The sequence below is a fragment of the Etheostoma cragini genome, chromosome 18 (genome assembly GCF_013103735.1).
Source record: "Etheostoma cragini isolate CJK2018 chromosome 18, CSU_Ecrag_1.0, whole genome shotgun sequence".
Classification (NCBI taxonomy): Eukaryota; Metazoa; Chordata; class Actinopteri; order Perciformes; family Percidae; genus Etheostoma; species Etheostoma cragini.
The window spans coordinates 17331917-17340232 of NC_048424.1; the positions used below are offsets into that span (position 1 = coordinate 17331917).

At 43.8% G+C, this 8316-nt stretch overlaps 2 non-coding genes across 2 annotated transcripts; both read left to right on the forward strand.

Moving 5' to 3' along the window:
• The first annotated feature begins 354 nt into the window (after nt 1-354).
• On the forward strand, nt 355-427 carry trnak-uuu. Its single transcript has one exon. It is a non-coding gene; the product is annotated as a tRNA-Lys (tRNA).
• Nucleotides 428-1098: 671 nt separating this feature from the next.
• On the forward strand, nt 1099-1171 carry trnak-uuu. The gene has a single exon. It is a non-coding gene; the product is annotated as a tRNA-Lys (tRNA).
• The last annotated feature ends 7145 nt before the right edge of the window (nt 1172-8316 follow it).

An 8316-nucleotide genomic window follows, 5' to 3' on the forward strand; every position in this document is an offset into this window, starting at 1 on the left:
CAACGTTTTGAGCGAAAAAGAATACGGCAGCTCGAGTCCCTGTTGAGATGCCAGCCTGACTGTGGGATATGTATGAAGCGCTCGCTATCGTCATCTGTCATGCAGGTTTGCTGGATTTTCACAGTCTGCTAGGGGCCATGATGATTTGTGACTTTGAGCTTTTTAACTGTTTTGGCAAACTTAGCTAATTTTCAACCAGTTTGTGCTATAACAATTGGTGTTCTCAGGCATTGTGCAAATCAGGGTCTACCCTCCTGTTGTCCAGAAGACTTTGATCATGGCAACAGCTTAACGCTCTTGCACTTCCATTTGTAATTTAGGTGATTTTTTTTTCCATAGAACTCTCTTTTTGAAGCCTGGGTTGCTCAGTCGGTAGAGCATCAGACTTTTAATCCGAGGGTCCAGGGTTCAAGTCCCTGTTCAGGCGTAGTGCATGTTGCTTGCTCCCATGTTGAGCTGTGCTCTTTGGCAAACCTGCACACTATTGTGCCATTTGAGTTACAAGCACAAGTCTTTAAAATTAAATGTTGCTGGTTTTCATTCAGGTTTGTATTATAACACTGTGGCTGCTATCTGTAAATCAATGGCCAACTTACATCCATCTTGCTAGCACCCAAATCTCTGTGCTGATATCCCTGCTTGGATGGCATGCATCTGGTGGATTTTTCCTGTCACGAGGAATCGGATAAAGATTTTTTATTGTACCCACTACCAGTAAAGTTTACTTGTCTGGAGCCGTAAAATTGCATTAGGTTATCAACGTTTTGAGCGAAAAAGAATACCGCAGCTCAAGTCCCTGTTGAGATGCCAGCCTGACTGTGGGACATGTATGAAGTGCTCGCTACCGTTATCTGTCATGCAGGATTGCTGAATGTTCACAGTCTGCTAGTGGCCATGATTATTTGTTACATTGACCTTTTTAACCGTTTTGGCCAATTAAGCCAATTTTACACCCGTTTATGCTATAACAATTGGTGTTCTCAGGCCTTGTGCAAGTCCTGTTGTCCAGAAGACTTTGATCATGGCAACAGCTTAACGCTCTTGCACTTCCATTTGTAGTTTAGGTGATTGTTTTGTCCATAGAACTCTCTTTTTGAAGCCTGGGTTGCTCAGTCGGTAGAGCATCAGACTTTTAATCTGAGGGTCCAGGGTTCAAGTCCCTGTTCAGGCGCAGTGCATTCTGCTTGCTCCCATGATGAGCTGTGCTCTTTGGCAAGCCTGCACACTATTGTAACATTTGAGTTTCAAGCACAACTCTTTAAAATGAAATGTTGCTGTTTTTCATTCAGGTTTGTATTATAACAATGTGGCTGCTATCTGTAAATGAATGTCCAACTTACATCCATCTTGCTAGCACCCAAATCTCTGTGCTGATATCCCTGCTTGGATGGCATGCATCTGGTGGATTTTTCCTGTCACAAGGAATTTGATAAAGATTTTTTATTGTACCCACTACCAGTAAAGTTTATTTGTCTGGAGCCGTAAAATTGCATTAGGTTATCAACGTTTTGAGCGAAAAAGAATCCCGCAGCTCAAGTCCCTGTTTAGATGCCAGCCTGACTGTGGGATATGTATGAAGTGTTTGCTACCGTCATCTGTCATGCAGGTTTGCTGGATGTTCACAGTCTGCTAGTGGCCATGATTATTTGTGACTTTGAGCTTTTTTCCCGTTTTCGCCAATTTAGCCAGTTTTCAACCACCAGTTTGTGCTATAACAAACAACGTTGAAGAGTCTCGAGCAAGCTGCCTTGTAGCGGGGTGGTACGTTCAAAGACCCTATAGCCAATGGGAAGTCTTATCCTTGCCAAAGGTGTGAAACCCCACCCGACCTTTCACCAGTCTGCCATGTTTCTCATTGTGTTTGAAGGTAAATTCTCCATTTTGGAGACTTCTGTGTGTCAGAGTGTAACTTTCCAGGCTGGTGACTTCCCTGCATGCCGCTTCTCTGTCTGAGAGGAGGCTTCAGGCCTGTGGCCTGTCTCTTTAATTCACAAGTGAGTACCATCAAAAAAAAAAAGAACAAGTTTTGCAACAACGAATACAACTCACGCAGTTGCAATTATGAAGTAAAATGTAATGAACAAGAGTTTTCATACTCAATACAACTTTCTTTTTTTAACTTTTAGTTTGTTTATGATCAGTGTGATTTTTTTTCTTTTTGCTTCTTTTTTTAATCTTTTTTACTTCCACACCCACGTGTGAGTGTGTGTGTTTGTGTGTGTGTGAGAGAGTTTGTGTGTGTGTGTGTGTGTGTGTGTGTGTATGTGTGTGTGTGTGTGTGTGTGTGTGTGTGTGAGTAGGAGAGAAACAATGAGGGAGAGAGAGAGAGAGACGGCAGAGACGCAATGCAAGTCACATTCTACCAAGCACAATGTCTGACACACACCCCACATTTACCAGAAATCTACTAGTTAAGTAAGTAATACAAACCAAAGTAAAACACAAACCTGAAGCTGAAGAAACCCTAAACGTTGAAGGAAAAGACCCGCAGACCTGAGTGACTGAGGGAGAGGGAGAGAGAGAGTGAGAGAGAGAGCGCTGTTCAATTCAATTCATTTCAATTTTGGTTATAGTATCAATTCATAACAAGAGTTATCTCAAGACACTTTACAGATAGAGTAGGTCTAGACCACACTCCACAATTTACAAGGACCAAACAGTTCTACTAGTTTCCTCCAGAGCAACCAACAGTGCAACAGTGGCGAAGAAAAACTTCCTTTTAGGCAGAAACCTCAGACAGACCCAGGCTCTTGGTAGGCGGTGTCTGACGGGCCGGTTGGGGTTATTGGAAATAACAAAAATAGTAGTTTGTAGCAGTTCTTTGTAGTAGTTCATGGCATAGCAGGGCACTGTGCGGCATTACAAGGCACAGCAGCTGGGCCCGGCAGAGTGTAGCAGATGAACATAGCACCGCAGAACGTGTAGCGGGACCATGGCGACAGCTGCTACCATGATTTTGGAGCAGCCCTGATCCGAGGGAACATGCTGGGGAAAAAAGAACACAAGGACTCCGGGGAATGACTCCCAAGAGCTAGGTTAGTAAAACGCATTTCTGGGACATGGATGCACATTAATGAAAAGATAGGAAGATAGACGAGAGAGGAGCTCAGTGTATCAAAGGATGTCCCCAGCTGTCTAAAACTATTACAGCAAAACCAAGAGAGACAGGGTAAAGAGAGGAGCGTGGTCGGGCTAGAACTCTCCCCAACCGGATCGGGCTGTATGGCAAGTCTCCCTTTAGTTTTATTATATTCTTGATTATATGATAGATAAATCTGACAACTATGACAAGAAGCAGGTGGGCCGGGGTAGGCGGACGCTGCGACTCCTCACTCCCTAACAATATTCAATTCTATGCCCTAACTATAAGCTTTATCAAAGCATAACCAAGAGAGACAGGGTAAAGAGAGGAGCCTGGTCAGGCTAGAACTTTCCCCAACCGGATCGGGCTGTATGCCAAGTCTCCCTTTAGTTTTATTATATGCTTGATTATATGATAGATAAATCTAAAAACTATGACGAGAAGCAGGTTTGCCGGGTTAGGCGGATGCTGCGACTCCTCACTCCCTAACAATATTCAATTTTATGCCCTAACAATAAGCTTTATCAAAGAGGAAAGTCTTAAGCCTACTCTTAAATGTGGAGACGGTGTCTGCCTCCCGAACCCAAACTGGAACCTGGTTCCACAGGAGAGGAGCCTGATAACTGAACGCTCTGGCTCCTGTTCTACTTTTAGACACTCTTGGAACCACAAGTAACCCTGCACTCTGGGAGCGTAGTGCTCTAGTAGGGTTGTAAGGTACTATGAGCTCTTTAAGATAAGATGGTGCCTGACCATGAAGAGCTTTGTAGGTGAGAAGAAGGATTTTTAATTCTATTCTAGATTTTACAGGAAGCCAATGCAGAGAAGCTAAAACAGGAGAGATGTGGTCTCTTTTCCTGGTTCCTGTCAGAACACGTGCTGCAGCATTCTGGATCAGCTGAAGAGTCTTTATGGATTTTTTCGAGCAGCCTGATAACAAAGAATTGCAGTAATCCAGCCTAGCAGTAACCAATGCATGGACTAGTTTTTCTGCATAATTTTTAGGCAGGATAATCCTGATTTTTGCAATATTACGTAGGTGAAAAAAGGCGATCCTTGAAACTTGCTTTATGTGGGAATTAAAGGACATGTCCTGATCAAAGATAACTCCAATATTCTTCACAGTGGTGCTGGAGGCCAGGGTAATGCCATCCAGAGTAACTATCTCTTTGGATAATGCGTCACGGAGGTGCTTGGGTCCCAGAGCAATAACTTCAGTTTTATCTGAGTTTAACATTAACACTTATCAGTGTTCTGAGTGTGAGTGAGCAGAGCGTCTGTGTGTCTGTGGGGAGGGGCGCTGTGACTATCACAGAACGCAGACACGGTCCACTACCCAATGAGAAGTTTTACTCAATTTGAGCACAGATATTGATTCCCAGTACTCGTATAATACTTGTATTCGGCAAAAGTACTTTATCCGAACCGGATACTCGTTTCAGCCGAGTATCCATCTTGTCTCTAGTTATTGGTCAGTTCACTGCGGCAGTTGTTAGTTTACATAATGAATAAAAGAGGAAAGAGAACACAGCCTTGAGGGGAGTGTTGGAATTTAAAATGTTAAATGTGCTCAAACATTGTGTGCTATTAGCACTATACATTTAAGCTAAAAGGCAAAAGTATTATTTCACCATAAATGAAGACATGTTGGTCATGCATTAAGTTTGTTGTTCATCCATTAAGTTGTTTTGCAATAATCCGTTCTATAACATACGATGTTCTGGTACATTCCGTTATAATCCAGCTCTCCTAAATGTGTCAGAAGCAGAATTGATTGTTAGGGACGCTTCCTAAATCTGGTTTCAGTCCCCCAACTGTTCTTTTGCTCTACAAGTCCTAAACTAAGGGTCATAAACTTTCAGTCAGATTCCAACTGAAAGATAACGAATAAGCACACAAACAGATCACATCACTGTGACCCGGAGCCCCCACCCTTGTTGGATCAAGCTGTGATAGCTTGATCCAACTTTGTCTCAGGAAATCCTATTTAATAAAAAGGATTCACACATCAACATCTGAGATTCTGACTACTAATTGACTGAACCCTGAGACCGGAGCAGGATTTAGCTCCAACAGGAGCCAGTTGATGTCACTGATCTTCTAGTAGCAGTCTAGTGTGTCATGCGCCAACGTGCAGAAGCCTGTTGCAGTTGCTCCGTGTTTCGTCTTTCTACTTTTAACTTTTTAACTCTTTTATTTCTCACGTGTGTGATTCTTGGACTTTAAGTCATTTAAACGACACTCTCTCAAATCATGGTAGTTGGACCAGTTTTTGAAAGCCACGTTACCGTTGTGCAGCAACTACATGGCTGCTTTGTTTGCACCCAAGAACAGCTGATTGCGCTGAAGCCAAACAGGGCGCTGACCGGGGCGCCCCGGCCCACAGACATCCTGAAATCTGGAGGACACATTGAGGATGCAGAGGAGGATCAAAACAGCAAGGGAAGAGAGAGAAGGATCCAGACAACGGAGGCTTAGGAGAGGAGATTTAAGGTCACTGGCTAATAAGATGGATGAGCTAACAGCATTAGCCCGGAATCAGAGGGAGTACCGGGAGTGTAGTTTAATGTGCTTCACGGAGACTTGGCTAAACTCAGATGTTCCTGACCACAATGTCTCCATTAATCACTTTCAGACTGTTTGGGCCGACAGGGACTGCACCAAGAGCGGTAAGCGTAAATGCGGGGGGCTTGCCATTCTAGTTAACAACAGATGGAGTAATCCCAGTCACATTACGGTTAAACAGCGTATCAGTAGCCCAGACATTGAACTGCTTACTGTGGGACTCCACCATATTATGTGCCACAGAAAAAAGTGTGCTTACCCCTCCCCCCACTGGACAGGTCTGACCACAATCAACCCCTGCATTGTGCAGGGGTTGACCCTGGACAGTGAGGAGATGGTCAGAGGAGGCCTACAAGACACTTCAAGGATGTTTTTAGGGTGACAGACTGGGATGCACTCTGTGAGCCACATGGAGAGGACATAAACGGGCTGACTGAGTGTATCTCAGACTACATAAACTTCTGTGTGGACTGCACTGTCACAACAAAGACTGTTCAGTGTTACCCAAACAACAAACCGTGGATAACAAGGGACATCAAGGGCATCAAGAACATCTTGAATGCAAAGAATAAGGCTTTAAGAGATGGGAATAGGAAGAAGGTGAAGGGGAAGATCAGGGAGGCAAAGGAGAAGTACAGGAGGAAGCTGGAGCGTAAACCCCAGCAGAACAACATGAGGGAGGTCATGAGGAACATCACTACATCACTCGCTTCAGACCGACTGGCAGCAGAGGAGTAGAAGGCAGCTTGGACAGGGCCAACAAACGTAATCTGTTCTTAAACAGATTTGATACTGTTGCTCCTGTCCATCCCCCCACTAACTCAACTGCTGTCTCTAATCCAACCCCACTACTCATCCCCTTCTTCCATTAACTGTCCCTCGGCCTCCTCCTGGTAGATCACTCCTCCCCCCTCAGGGGCTCTCAGGTTAACAACCCTCTTCAGCCCGATGAATCCTCCTCTCCCCCTATCCCACCTGTAACCTATGTGTGCCTCACTGTTGACCAGGTGAGAAGACAGCTGACTAGACCGGTGTTCAAAGCCTGTGCACCCCAGCTATGTGGAGTCCTTCTCCATGTCTTCAACCTGAGCTTGAGTCTCCAAAGGGTCCCCGTGCTGTGGAAGACATCTTGCCTCGTTCCTGTGCCAAATACGCCACATCCCAGTGACTCCAAGGACTATAGACCTGTGGCACTGACCTCCCACATTAAGAAGACCCTGGAGAGACTGGTTCTGGAAAAACTGCAAATCCTGCAAGGATAGGGTCAGACCTATCCTTGACCCCCTCCAGTTCGCCTACCAGCCCTGACAGGGGGGTTGAGGACGTCTTCATCTTCCTACTTTAACCGAATTTACGCCTACCTGGACAAGCCAGCAAGAACGGTAATGTTTTTTTTTGTTCTTCTCCAGTGCTTTCAACAACATTCGGCCGGCCCTGCTAAATGAGAGTATGTAAGTGATGCAGGTGGATCCCCCCCCTTGTGTAAATGGTGGAGGACTATAAATACCTGGAAGTGCACTTGGACAATAAACTGGACTGGGCCAGGATCACTCAAGCTCTCTACAGGAAGGTTCAAAGCCATCTCTATTTTTTGAGGAGGCTGAGGTCCTTCAACATCTTCAGGATGATGCTGAGGATGTTTTATCAGTTTATGCTATCCTGTTTGCAGTTGCATGTTGGGGCAGCAGGCTGAGGGTAGCGGACGCTAACAGACTCAACAAACTGATCCGCAGGCCAGTGACGTTGTGGAAGTAGAGCTGGACTCCCTGTCGGTGGTGTCAGAGAGGAGGATGCTGTCCAATCTACATGTCATCTTCGACAATGTTTCCCACCCTCTCCATGACTTGCTTCTCAAACACAGGAGCTATTTTAGTGCAAGACTTATTCCCCCAAAATGCACCACAGAAAGCGCAACAGGAAGTAATTTCTGCCTGTGGCCATTGAAACTTTATAACTCCTTCCTCTAAGTGTCTGACACACACACATTTAGTGACTTTGATAATGTACAATATTATCTGTTTTGTGCAATAACACTGGCTTAAAATGCAATACTCTGCTGCTACTATTTATTCATTATTACTGTTCACTGTTCACCATTACAGCTCCTTTAATCATGGAAATACTGTATCAGAAAAAATCCTTTGACTATGTAAATACCGTGCACATCCACAATCCTCATATTTCTTTATTTATATTTTACTCTAATATTTATATACTTTGTGCAACTGTAACACAGAATTTCCCTTCAGGGATCAAGAAAGTTTTTTTTTTTTTAAATACGTTTATTTAAGTTGTTCGCATATTATTATAAACAAAACAGAATGGTAACAACAACGCTCAGTAGAACATTGGTCTTTACACCTTTACATTTCACATGCCACCTAGGAGATAAATAAAATAAGACATAATTTAAAATATATATACATAAATATATGTATGTATATATACTTTAATTTTATTGCAAAACACCCAGCCAGTATGTTTAAATTTTAGGACAAGACCAGATACAGTGAGTATGGGTGCCCACTGAGGTTTTGCATTTTAAACATGCAGGTGAGAGTTGGGAATTCTTTTTATGTCTTTTGTTAGGAGAGATCTGTAGATGGTGTACAACCTTAAATTGCAGCAATCTGGTGCGGTTACACACTGATATTTTCTTTGTTTGAGTC